Source organism: Loxodonta africana, chromosome 1 (assembly GCF_030014295.1).
Source record: "Loxodonta africana isolate mLoxAfr1 chromosome 1, mLoxAfr1.hap2, whole genome shotgun sequence".
In the NCBI taxonomy this organism is placed as follows: domain Eukaryota; kingdom Metazoa; phylum Chordata; class Mammalia; order Proboscidea; family Elephantidae; genus Loxodonta; species Loxodonta africana.
In genome coordinates, this window is record NC_087342.1 from 97,235,976 (window position 1) to 97,249,440 (window position 13,465).

General features: G+C 41.4%; 1 pseudogene; it reads left to right on the top strand.

Moving 5' to 3' along the window:
* The first annotated feature begins 6,224 nt into the window (after positions 1-6,224).
* Positions 6,225-7,984, top strand: LOC100666146 (HLA class II histocompatibility antigen, DR alpha chain-like; annotated as a pseudogene).
* The last annotated feature ends 5,481 nt before the right edge of the window (positions 7,985-13,465 follow it).

A 13,465-nucleotide genomic window follows, 5' to 3' on the forward strand; every position in this document is an offset into this window, starting at 1 on the left:
TAGTCAGGTATGACCTCGTGGTCATTTTCATGCAGTAGAAGTCATCTTTATCTGGTAGCTCACCTGGAGGTGGATGACCTAAGATAGTTGGCCAGTTGGTGCTGGCCATCAGTTGGGCCTGGCTGTCCATGTGCCCTTCTGTGCTCGAGGACCTAGGCCAGGGTGTTTCAGGGTAGCAGGGGAAAGAGTGGAAGCCTCAGACCTCTGGTGACTTGGTCTCAGAACTTGCACAAAGCCACTTCTGCCGCATTCTGTTGGTCACAGCATGCCACATTACAACTCAGATTTAAGGGGTTGAGAGATAGACTCCAGCTCTTGAAGAGAGGAACAGTAGTCACTCTGCAAAGGGGTGTGCATTCCGGGATGGGAGGAATATGTGGATTTTTTTTTTTTTTGCAGTCTACTGCAGTGTGTTAGCTTGTAGCCAGTTTACATGATTGAGTGACTAAAACTTGGACTCAGTAATGGCCTACATGCTGTGGAAAACAGTTTGGTGGTTCCTCAAATAGATAAACACAGAATTACCATATGACCCAGCAATTCCACTCCTACGTGTTTACCCAGAGAATTGAAGCAGGGACTCAAAGAGATACTTATACACCAGTGTCCACTGCAGCATTACTCCTAACAGGCAAGCCTCCATCACCAGGGCAAAGGATAAACAAAATGCAGTACATAGGTACAATAGAGCGTTATTCAACCGTAAAAATGAAGTTCTGATGCACGCTGCTTTATGGATGAACGTTGAAAACATTACGCTGAGTGACAAAAGTCAGTCACAAAAAAACAAATATTGTATGATCTGATTTATATCTAGAATGGGCAAATGCATAGAGACAAAATTCGTTAGTGGTTACGAGCAGCTGGGGCAGGGGAAATGGGGACTTATTGCTTAAGGGAAACCAAGTTTTTGTTTGGGGTGATGAAAAGCTTTTGGACATAGATAGTGGTGATGGTTGCAGTCACATGGTGACAGCAATTCATGTCACTGAATTGTACACTTGAAATGGATAAAATGACACTTTTTTGTTATATATATTTTACTACAGTAAAAAAGAAGAAAGAAATAGATTCCATCTCTTGATGGGAAGAGCAGTAAAGTCACATGGCAGAGAGGTGCACACACTGGCATGGGAAGAATTTTTAGGTTAGTTTTTTTTTTTCTCAATCTACTGCAGTATGTTAGCCTGTGATGCTGGTAGAGGGGTTAGCAAATTGCCTGGTTGATTGACTAAAACTTGGACTCAGCAATGACCTACAGTCAGGGAGGTTGAGATGCTGAAACTCCCTGGAGTAACATGGAAGAAAGGGTCCAAACACTGAGGACGGTAGAAACTTTGAAGTGAATATATTAAATGTGATCTGACCATCCACTCCACATTACACCCCCTGAGAAGTCCCTGAAGGCATAGCCAGCCTTAGTGAGGGGACCACCAGTGTCCTTGAGAAGCTCTGTACTGGCTGTTTCCATTGGCCTGGGGTCAAGGTGGGAGAGCGATCAGTGAGATGGGCCCTATACATTCTGGAAATGCTAGAATCCTGGAGTTGTCGGGTGCCGTCAAGTTGAGTCCTACTCCTAGGGACCTGATGTGACAGAGTGGAGCTGCCCCATAGTGTTTTCTTGTCTGTAATCTTCAGGGAAGCAGATCACCAAGTCTTTCTCCCACGGAGGAGCTGGGTGGGTTCCAAATGCCAACTTTCCAGTTAGCAGCTGAGCTCTTAACCATGGTGCTGTCAGGGTTCCTTGGAATCCTGGAGTGGCAGAAGCCAAGTGTCAGCATTCACCCCCAGAGATATAATGGGGAAAAAGCCTACAAAATGTTTTAACCTGCAGGGATTTTGATGGTGGCTAATGAATGATTACAACCCTGGAGGCAAAGTGGTTAAGAGATATAGATGCTAACCAAAAGCTCAGCAGTTCAAATCCACTAGGTGCTCCTTGGAAACCCTATGTGACAGCTCTACTCTGACCTATAGGGTCGCTATGAATTCAGATTGACTCGACGGCAACAGGTTTTTTTTCTTTTTTTAACTAATGGACCGTGGTGATCCTAGAAATAAAATAGATGGGCAACCAGTAAAATATTACTTGATTGTATGAGACCACTACTGTAAAAACTCACAAAAACAAACACTCTCTGATGGTTACAGGGTAGGGGTATGGGATGGAAAAACTCTTAATAGATGATAGATAAGTGGCAACTTTGGTGAAAGGTAAGGCAGTACACAATATTGGGGAAGCCAGCACAACTTGTAGAAGGCAACGTCATAGTACCTCCACAAAAAAAAAAGCTCCATAGACACATCTAAACTCCCTGAGGGACCAAATTGCTGGGCTGACAGCTGTGGGGACCATGGTCTCAGAAAACATCTAACTCAATTGGCATAACATAGCTTATAAAGAAAATGCTCTATGTTCTACTTTGGTAAGTATTGTCTAGGGCCTTAAAGGCTTGTGAATGGCCATCTAGGATATGCCACTGGTCTCACCCCTTCAGGACCAAGGAAGAATGAAGAAAACTAAAGACACAGGGAAAGATTAGTACAACGGACTAAAGGACCACATCTACCACGGCCTCCACCAGACTGAGTCCAGCACAACTAGATAGTGTCCAGCTACCACCACTGACTGCTCTGACAGGGATCACAATAGAGGGTCCTGGACAGAGCTGCAGAAAAATGCAGAACAAAATTAGAACTCAAAAGAAAGACCAGACTTGCTGGCCTGATACAGAGGCTGGAGAAACCCTGAGACTATGGCCCCTGGACACCCTTTCAGCTCAGAAAACAGGTCACTCCTGAGGTTCATCTTTCAACCAAAGATTGAACAGGCCCATGGAACGAAACAAGACTAAAGGGGCGCACCAGCCCTGGGGCAGGGACTGGAAGGCAGGAGGGAACGGGAAAGCTGGTAATGGGGAACCCAAGGTTGAGAAGAGACAGTGTAACATGTCATGAGGTTTTTTAACCAATGTCATACAACAGTGTGTGTACTAACTCTTTGATGAGAAACTAGTTTGCTTTATAAACCTTCATCTAAAATTCAATTTTAAAAAAAAAGGAAAAAAATAAACTAAATAAAATATGACTTGGTCTGTAGAACAGAAAAGCTTCAGATCTGGTAGTCAGACCCCCGAGGTAGTTGCCACAAAAGCTGTTGCAGCCTCTCACCCAGTTTCTGGACCTAAGTTCATTCACAGACCCAGAGCCCCTTTGCCTGAATCAAGACCAGGTTTCCCTTGAGGCAGGACCTTGCAAAATTCCAGAAACAGGTCCTGTTAACTTTCTGCTGAGCTTTCCTTAAAGGACCCTGCAGCCATTTATTAGGGTAAGGGAAAGGGACATTCTCAGTCTCTTCGGAGATTACTGGATACTGGATTTTAATTGTCATTCATTCATTTATGATTGTGGAAAACACAAGGTAACAAACTGTTTTCCATTTCAACAATCTTCACAGGTACAATCTAGTGACATTAAATATGTTCACCATGTTGGTCAACCATCATCATTCCCAAATATTTCCATCACCCTTAACAGAAGCTCAATGTCCCCTAAGTGTTGTGTCTTCCTTTTCCCCTCCCTCCCTCCTGCCCCTGGTAATCACTAATAAACTTTGATCTCTATACATTTCCTTATTCTAGATATTTCCTATAAGTGGGATAATACAATGTTTGTCCTTCTGTGAATGACTTATCTCACTCAGCATAATCTTTTCAAGGTTCATGCATGTGGTGGTGAGTATCAACTTCCTTTCTCTTTATGGCGGAGTGCTATTCCATTGTATATGTGTACCACATTTTGTTCATCCATTCCTCTTGTTGGTGGACATTTAGACTGTTTCCACCTTTTGGCTATTGTGAATAGCGCTGAAAATTTATGTATATCTGCTTGTATTCCTGCATTTAGTTCTTTGGGGCATATGCCCAAGAGTGGAATTGCCGGGCCATATGTGCAAAAATGGTGGGGCTGTGTGACCTCCTCTAACGTCACAGTGGGGAAGAGAATCATTATCAGCACCAACAGCCCAGGGCTGACTCCTATGAGGTGGAGGCCAGACACTCCCTCCTTCCAAACTTTTTATACTTCTGACACCAACCTTCCTTCCCATGGCTCTCTCTACTTCTGTGCTGGGTTCAATAGCTCCTTGCAATGGCCACACAGAACTCAAAAACTGTACTTAGAGTTAAGTGGATTATTAGGGAAGTAAGAGGGTTTTTTTTTAAGAGGTTACAGTCCTGGTTCAGGAACACTCAGGATACAGCTCTCTGATCAGCACGGCCTCTTTCCAGCTGTGCCACAGACGGGCTTCTCTCTAGTCTTCAGCCCCTACATCTTAGACCTCTTGGGCTGGCTCAGCCTTTGCCCTTCTCAGGCAAGTGTTACAAAGGTCTTTTAGCTCTGCCAATAAGTGCCTGGAGGCACCTTGGAAGAAAAGCCTGGCAATCTACTTCCAAAGGTCACGACATTTGAAAGCCCTGTGGAGTACAGTTCTATTCTGACACACAGGGTTTCCATGAGATGGAATTCACTTGATGGTAATTTCTTTTGGCATGTGAATTATGTCAGCATATTGTGAGCACAGACATTGTATTGAAGATCACTAGAAAGGAAGGTCAACAAAGAGCAACAATGAACCCAAGAGAGACTGGGACCACAGGAATGCTGATGTCAATTGCACCGAATTGCTCCTTCTTACAACAGTGATGTTGGAGCCTTGGTGGTGCAGTTGTTAAGAGCTCCGTTGCTAACCAAAAGGTCAGCAGTTCAAATCAACCCAGTGCTCCCTAGAAATCTCCTGGGGCATTTCTGCCCTGTCCTATACGTTCACTATGAGTCGGAATTCACTAGACCTCAACATTTTTTTTGTTTTGGTTTGTATTATGACGGTGATAATCCACACTGCAGTGGCTCTTACAGTGATCTGAAGTCACTGTTATATAGTGATGTTTTCCAGAGAGTAGAAAAATGAAGAAGGAATTGAGGAATCTGTTTTTTTTTCTCTGCCATCTGCACAACAAACGTTTTTGTGCTACTGCGAAGAGGTGTTGTGAAGAAGTATCCTTCATCCAGAGTGACTCCCACAGAAGGTCATGTGAACACTGGAAATAAGCAAAGTAGTGTCTCAGCTTTTACACCCATGGTGGCAATTGTAGTTCCCATCGCCCAGAAAGAGCGGAGTACGAGGATGCTCACCTGAAAAGATAGAGGCTCTTAGGTTGGAAATGAAAGCTAGAATATTTGTGTATGTGTGTGTGTTTAGAGTTACAAAAGTTAAATTAATCCCTAGGTTTTTTAATATACAGCCAAACCTTAACAAACCTCATGTTTCTGAAGACAAGGTACAGAAACAATCCCCATCCCACATACACACACACCATACAGCATGCATACTCTCCAAGTGTAGTTTTCCATTTTCAGGTAGATTATCCCCTTGGTGTTGATTATTCTCAGTATCAACCATATAGAATACAATATGTGTAATAACAATTTCTATTTATTTATTTATTTATTTTTAATAACAATAGTCCCAATCTAAGGAGCATCAAGATACAAAAGTGCATTGCTAAGGTCAGTGCAAACATAATGCTTCTTACAGAGATGTCCGTGGTGTGGTGTAGACTAGGTAAATGCGTGATCTACAACACTACAAGGTCTCAATCTTAGCTTTCTGGGTATTCCAGGCTCCAGTTGTATTTTTCTGAGATACAAAGCAGCCTCCAACCGTAAATAGTCAACAGTGCTTGCTGTAGACCTGATATGTACTAGTAATTTACTTACCTTGTCTCATTTAACCTTCAAAACACACCTATGGAGGAAGTAAAACCACAACAGAAGTATAATTAGAAAACTATCCATCAATAGGTAGAATATTTTGCTTAAGATTGCTCAGCAAGTAAGTAGCTGAATAAGAATTCAAGATTTGACTTGATTCCAGAACTCAGAACTCAACCTTTTAAGCAGTGTTTCCCTCTTCCTAGAGTAAACGGTGTTTGCGTCTGATAATACAGTGTCCCCAGAAAGACGTGCCAGGATCTCTGACCTACTTGTGTATTTAAAGCCTCTGTAAAAGCTGTGAAAAGAGTGAAAGAACATTTCTCTTTTGGGGACCCATGCTGCATTTCTTAAAAGGGTTCTATTTCTCAGCTTGTAACCTGGAGCCAAAAAACAACTTCACAAGTTTCTGGGCTTTTTAGCCTTCATCACCTTCAATCCAACTTCTCTGACTCTGCCCCCTTCTATGTCTTCTCCAGCACTGTTCAACAAGCATATCCTTCACTCAGGCCTCAGCTTTCCAAGCTCACTCCTAGTGTCCCTCACTCCTCAGTTCCACTGGGCCCTAAACCTCTCCATCACCTCCTGCCCACATGTATGCGTCTCATGTCCTGGGTTCTTCTTCATCTCTCTCTCCTCATTCTCACCCTAACTCCCTTTCTTGCCATTTCAGAGGAGCACGTGACCATCCAGGCCGAGTTCTATCTGAGCCCCATCAGCTGAGTTTATGCTTGACTTTGATGGTGATGAGTTTTTCCATGTGAATATGGAACAGAAGGAGACAGTCTGGTGGCTTAAAGAATTTGAACATTTTGCCAGCTTTGAGGCTCAGAGAGTATTGGCCAGTATAGCTGTGGACAAAGTCAACCTGGATGTCATGATGAAACGCTCCAACCACACACCGAACATCAGTGGTACCTCTCTCTGCTGCTTTCCTAGGCAGGGGATCTATAGCTTTAAAATAAATGCTTCACCTCTTTATGTCATTATTGTGACTGACTTTCCCCGTGAAGTTACAAGGGGCCACATGGGGTCGCCATGAGTTGGAATTGACTTGATGGCAACTAACAACAACAAGAAACTTGTTATAAACCAGCCCAGCATTACCATGCCACCGGCCCAATGAGTTTGTTTCCTCCTTTATGTATGCATGTCTTGTCTCTGTCATGCACAGCCACTCACAAAAGTCACAGCCCTGAATCCATGGGTTGTGGAAGGAGCCAGGAAGAAGGTTCTGGATATCTTACACCTCAATTTTGGTTCAAGTTCCAGGGTGACAGTATGAGAGATTGTCATCTGAGACCATGGCATACAGTCCCCAGAGCACAACTTCAACTGCTCTTTTAACATACTTTGGACCACATTTCAGTGAGGGAGGGGAAGGGACAAGTCTCAGCATGCAAGTCTAATTTCTGTCATGTGCCCACTCCCCCAGAATCTCCAGCAGGGACACTGCTTTTGAGCAGCCCTGCAGAATTTCTACAGCTCAACATCCTAATCTCTTTTGTCGACACATTCTCTCCACCAATACTCAATGTCCCATGGCTTAAAAATATAAAACCTGTTATCACAGAAGTTTCAGAGACAGTCTTCCTGCCCAGGGAAGACCACTTTTCCTCCAAGTTCTACTATCTCCCCTTCCTACCCTCAACAGAGGACTTCTGTGACTGCCAAGTGGATCACTGGGGACTCGACAAGGTGCTCCTCAAGCGCTTGGGTACGAACCATCCTTCAATCTCCTTTGTTTCATGGTTTCCTCAGATGATGCATGTGTCTGGTCCCTTGGGACCCAGAGTGCCATAACTGCTTTGAACCATTTTGTAAAATCCATATATCTTGTCTTCTGCCATTGATTAGCTTCCTCGCTATTCTGTAATTCCTTGAATATGTCATTCTATATTCCTCTTCTTTAATCTATTAATAACTATTCTCTTGACTAAGTAACTTACATTTGCTACTAAGTGCTTCTCCCTACCATCATTCATTACCCTGTATTCTCCTTTATTTTTTCCCAAGAGTTTGAAATGCCATATCCCTCCCAGAGACAACAGAGAATCTGGTGTGTGCATCCTGGGCCTATTTGTGAGTCTGGTGGGCATCATTGTTGGTACCGTCTTAATCATCAAGGGTGTGTGCAAAGGCAATGCTATGGAACACCTCTAGCTTCTTGAGGCAACTGGAGATGGGTTTGGTGTGGTCGTAGGAAGGCACGTGAAGTTTTCTGAGTGTGATTAATCAGAGTGGGTGAAAGGACATATGGTGCCTTTAAGGGAAATGTGTAGGCAAAGCTGCGGTTCTTGATTTGCTTTCCTAGGATAGACTCAGACTTGGGTATCATGTGGCATCCCAAACCTTCAGGGTCCCTCATCACTTTCCACAAATTAGGCACTGGAAATTATCTCCAGGGTCTAATACCATTGTTTTACATTAGAATACCAAGTCCAGTGATGTAGGAAAGTCAGCTGCAAGATCTGAACCTGTCATTCTATTTTCCTCTTCTTTAATCAATTAATAACTATTGTCTTGACTAAGTAACTTACATTTGCTACTAAGTGCTTTCCCTAACATCATTCATTACCCTGTGTTCTATTTTTTTCCAAGATTTTGAAATGCCAAATTCCTCCCAGAAACAACAGAGAACCTGTTTCCTAAAGCAGGCTGTCAGTTTGGCAGCATTTCCAGAGCTGGCTCCATGGGCGTTAGCATAGATTCATCTCATGCAGTAGAAATCTCATGGAGTCCAATGCCTGTTTTAGCTTCTGCAGTCTGACAAGTGGTGTTGGATGCTCTAAAAGAAGGTAGCACGTGGCCTGTTCATTCATGCTCACCTGGAGAGTATGGTAGAGCAGTTCACGTCAGAGGAGTTATGTTTACTAGTGGTCTGATGATCTTAAGATGTTTTCCAAAGTAAAAAACTTAAGGGAGGAGAGGAAGGAATCTGATGAAGAGAGCTGAAAAGAGTTATTTTAAACTCTTTAGTAACTCTGTGTGTCCCACTTCAGGTTATGGACTTTCTCAGAGAATATCAATGAAGAATTTTCTGCTTTTTTTTTTTCTGATTTGAGCTTTCATTATTTTTTTTTAATATTTATTGTGCTTTAAGTGAAAGTTTACAAATCAAGTCAGTCTCTCACACACTTATGTACACCTTGCTGCATACTCCCAATTGCTCTTCCCCTAATGAGACAGCCTGCTCTCTCCCTCCACTGTCTCTTTTAGTGTCCATATTGCCAGCTTCTACTCCCCTCTACCCTCTCATCTCCTCTCCAGGCAGGAGATGCCAACATAGTCTCAAGTGTCCACCTGATCCAAGAAGCTCACTCCTAACCAGCTTCCCTCTCCAACCCATTGTCCAGTCCAACCCCCGTCTGAATAGTTGGCTTCAGGAATGATTCCTGTTATGGGCCAACAGAAGGTCTGGGGGCATGACCACTGGGGTCCTTCTAGTCTCAATCAGACCATTAAGTCTGGTCTCTTCACAAGAATTTGGGGTCTGCATCCCACTGCTCTCCTGCTCCCTCAGGTGTTCTCTGTTAAGTTCCCTGTCAGGACAGTCATCGGTAGTAGCCGGACACCATCTAGTTCTTCTGGTCTCAGGCTGATGTAGTCTCTGGTTTATGTGGCCCTTTCTGTCTCTTGGGATCATAATTACCTTGCGTCCTTGTTGTTCTTCATTCTCATTCGATCCAGGTGGGTTGAGACCAATTGATGCATCTTAGATGGCCGCTTGCTAGTGTTTCAGACCCCAGACAACACTCCCCAAAGTGGGATGCAGAATGTTTTCTTAATACATTTCATTATGCCAATTGACTTACATGTCCCCTGAAACCATGGTCCCCAAACCCCTGCCCCTGCTACGCTGGCCTTCGAAGCTTTCAGTTTGTTCAGGAGTCTTCTTTGATTTTGGCTTAGTCCAGTTGTGCTGACCCTGCCTGTATCGTGTGTTGTCTTTCCTGTCACCTAAAGCAGTTCGTATCTACTATCTAATTAGGGGTTACCCCTCTCCCACCCCCTTCCCTACCCCCTCATAACTGTCAAAGAATATTTTCTTCTCTGTTTAAACTATTTCTCGAGTTCTCATAAAAGTTGTGTTATACAATATTTGTCCTTTTGTAACTGACTAATTTCACTCACCATAATGCCTTCCAAGTTCCTCCATGTTATGAAATGTTTCACAGCTTCCTCACTGTTCTTTATACATGCATAGTATTCCATTGTGTGAATGTACCATAATTATTTTATCCATTCATCTGTTAATGGGCATCTTGGTTGCTTCCATCTTTTTGCTATTGTAAACAGTGCTGCAATAAATATGGGTGTGTATATATCTGTTTGTGTAAAGGGTCTTATTTCTCTAGGATATATTTCAAGGAGTAGGATTGCTAGATCATGTGGTAGTTCTATTTCTAGCTTTTTAAGGAAGTGCCATGTCAATTTCCAAAGTGGTTGTACCATTTTACATCCCCACCAGCAGTGTATAAGTGATCCAGTCTCTCCATGACCTCTCCAACATTTATTATTTTGTGTTTTTTTTATTAACGCCAGCCTTGTTGGAGTGACATGCAATCTCATTGTAGTTTTGATTTGCATTTCTCTGATGGCTAATGATCGTGAGCATTTCCTCATGTATCTGTTAGCTACCTGAATGTCTTCTTTAGTGAAGTGTCTATTCATATCTTTTGCCCATTTTTTAATTGGGTTATTTGTCTTTTTACAGTTGAGTTTTTGCAATATGACGTAGATTTCAGAGATTTGGCGCTGATCGGAAATATCATAGCTAAAAACTTTTTCCCAGTCTGTAGGTAACCTTTTTACTCTTTTGGTGACGTCTTTGGATGAGCATAGGTGTTTGATTTTTAGGAGCTCTCAGTTATCTAGTTTTTCTTCTGCATTGTTAGTAATGTTTTGTGTACAGTTTATGCCATGTATTAGGGCTCCTATCGTTGTCCCTATTTTTTCCTCCATGATCTTTATCATTTTAGATTTTATGTTTAGGTCTTTGATCCATTTTGAGCTTGTTTTTGTGCATAGAGTGAGGTATGGGTCTTTTTTCATTTTTTTGCAGATGCCTACCCAGTTATGCCAGCACCGTTTGTTAAAAAGACTGTCTTTTCCCCATTTAACAGTTTTGGGGCCTTTGTCAAATATCAACCGCTCATATGTGGATGGATTTATGTCTGGATTCTCAAATTTTGTTGCATTGGTCTATGTATCTCTTGTTGTACCAGTACCAGGCTGTTCTGACTACTGTGGCGGCATAATAGGTTTTAAAATCAGGTAGAGTAAGGCCTTCCACTTTGTTCTTCTTTTTCAGTAATGCTGTATTTATCTGGGGCCGCTTTCCCTTCCATTTGAAGTTGGTGATTTGTTTCTCCAACTCATTCAAAAATTTCATTGGAATTTGGATCGGAATTGCATTAAATCTATAGATCACTTTTTGTAGAATAGACATTTTACAATGTTAAGTCTTCCTGTCCATGAGCAAGGTATGTTTTTCCACTTATTTAGGTCTCTTTTGGTTTCCTGCAGAAGCGTTTTGTAGTTTTCTTTGTATAAGTCTTTTACATCTCTGGCAAGATTTATTCCTAATATTTTATCTTCTTTGGGACTACTGTAAATGGTATTGATTTGGTGATTTCCTCTCCGATGTTCTTTTTGTTGGTGTAGAAGAATCCAACTGATTTTTGCATGTTTATCTTGTGTTCCCATACTCTGCTGAACTCTTCTATTAGTTTCAGTAGTTTTCTGGAGGATTCCTTAGGGTTTTCTGGGTATAAGATCATGTCATCTGCAAATAGAGATACTTTGACTTCTTCTTTGCCAGTCTGGATGCCCTTTATTTCTTTATCTAGCCGAATTTCTCTGGCTGGAACTTCCAGCACAATGTTGAATAAGAGTGGTGATTAAGGGCATCCTTGTCTGGTTCCCAGTCTCAAGGGGAATGCTTTCAGGCTCTCTCCATTTAGGATGATGTTGGCTATTGGATTTGTATAAATGCCCTTTATTATGTTGAGGAAATTGCCTTCTATTCCTATTTTGCTGAGAGTTTTTATCATGAATGGGTGTTGAACTTTGTCAAATGCTTTTTCTGCATCAGCTGATAAAATCATGTAATTCTTGTCTTTTGTTTCATTTATATGATGGATTACTTTTTTTTTCTAATGTTGAACCATCCCTGCATACCTGGTATGAATCCTACTTGGTCATGGTGAATTATTTTTTTCATACGTGGTTGAATTGTATTGGCTAGAATTTTGTTGAGGATTTTTGCATCTACATTCATGAGGGATATAGGTCTGTTTTTTTTCTTTTTTTGTGGTGTCTTTTTTTTTTACCTGGTTTTGGTATCAGGGATATGGTAGCTTCATAGAATGAGTTTGGGAGTATTCCAACTTTTTCTATGCTCTGAAAGAGCTCTAGTCGTAGTGGTAGTAACTCTTCTCTGAAAGTTTGATAGAACTCGGCAGTGAAGCCCTCCGGGCCAGGGCTTTTTTTTCTTGGGAGTTTTTTGATTACCTTTTCAATCTCTTCTTTTGCTAGTTGTTCTACTTCTGTTTGTGTTAGTTTAGGTAGGTAGTGTGTTTCTAGGAATTCATCCATTTCTTCTAAGTATTCAAATTCGTTACAGTACAATTTTTCATAGTAATCTGATATGATTCTTTTTATTTCAGTTGGGTCTGTTGTAATATTGCCCATCTCATTTCTTATTCAGGTAATTTGCCTCCTCTCCAGTTTTTCTTTTGCCTGTTTGGCCAATAGTTTATCAATTTTGTTGATTTTTTTAAAGAACCAGCTTTTGGTCTTATTAATTCTTTCAGTTGTTTTTGTGTTTTCTATTTCATTTATTTCTGCTCTAGTTTTTATTCTTTGTTTTCTTCTTGTGCCTGAGGGTTTCTTTTCTTCTTCTCTTTCTATTTGTTCAAGTTGTAGAGATAATTCTTTGATTTGGGCCCTTTCTTCTTTTTGTTTGTGTGCATTTATTGATATAAATTGATCTCTGAGCACTGCTTTCGCTGTGTCCCAAAGGTTCTGATAGGAAGTGTTTTCATTCTCTTTGGATTCTATGAATTTCTTTATTCCATCCTTAATGTCTTCTATAATCCAGTCCTTTTTGAGCAGGGTATTTATTGTTCAGTTTCCAAGTGTTTAATTTCCTTTCCCTGCTTTTTCTATTATTGATTTCCACTTTTATAGCTTCATGGTCAGAGAAGATGCTTTGTAATATTTCAGTGTTTTGGATTCTGCTAAGGCTTGCTTTATGACCTAATATGTGGTCTATTCTAGAGAATGTTCCACACACACTGGAAAAGAAAGTATACTTGGTTGCTGTTGGGTGGAGTGTTCTTTACATGTCTATGAGGTCAAGTTGTTTGATTGTGGCATTTAGATCTTCCTTGTCTTTCTTGAACTTCTTTCTGGGTGTCCTGACCTTCATCGAAAGTGGTGTATTGACTTCTCCTACTATTAATGTGGAGCTGTCCATCTCGGTTTTCAATACTGATAGAGTTTGTTTTCTGTATCTTGCAGCCCTGTCATTGGGTGCATAAATATTTAATATGGTTATATCTTCTTGGTATATTGTCCCTTTAATAATTATATAGTGTCCTTCCTTATCCTTTATGATGCATGTAACTTTAAAGTCTATTTTGTCAGAAATTAATATTGCCACTCCTGCTCTTTTTTAATTGTTCTT